The following is a 665-nucleotide window of genomic DNA, read 5'->3' as shown; positions in this document are numbered from 1 at the left end:
GCAAGACGCGCTCCATCACTCGCCCCTCGGGCGGGGCGCCGCTCCCGCCTCCCGCTCCCACCCGCCTCCCCGGGCCCGCGTCTCCCGGGGCTGGATTCCCGAGGACGCGGCTCCTTATTCCGGGGCTCTTAGCGTCCACTCCCAAACTGGACACCGGGAAAGGGCGGTGGGGACGCTTCCAAGGAAGAAGGCAAACGGGGCGAGACAATTATGTGTGTCAGTGGCCGTGTTTACAGTGCACCTTTATTCCTAAGCGCACGCTCGCGTTCCGGGCTCTTGCCCCGCTAGGAAGTGTAAATCGACGCCAAGCCCTTCCTGGTGCACACAAAGAGACCAACGGTGCGCATGTGTCTAATCCCTCTGCTGCTGAAGACACTGAAGCAATCAGGCCCGCCAGCCCGTCGCGGTCGCCGACGTCGTCTTCGAGAAGCAGCGAGGACCAGAGTGGATAGATTTCTGCACGCGTTTTGATTAAGTGTGGCTAAAAGTGGCTCGTGGCTTTTCATCTTCCAGGGGAAATGGAGACCGTAGCCTGTTAACCGGTAGTGGATGCAAATGATTGATTGAAATGCTCAACTAGTAAAAAAAAAAAACCAAAACAAAAAACAATGAAGAACTTTCTCCCCTTCATGTAGGAACTCATGACATGTAAGAATAGGCTATTC

Source organism: Hipposideros armiger, unplaced genomic scaffold (genome assembly GCF_001890085.2).
Source record: "Hipposideros armiger isolate ML-2016 unplaced genomic scaffold, ASM189008v1 scaffold_542, whole genome shotgun sequence".
Taxonomy (NCBI): Eukaryota; Metazoa; Chordata; class Mammalia; order Chiroptera; family Hipposideridae; genus Hipposideros; species Hipposideros armiger.
The sequence above is the reverse complement of the archived record's forward strand: the minus strand, read 5'-3'. Positions refer to the sequence as shown.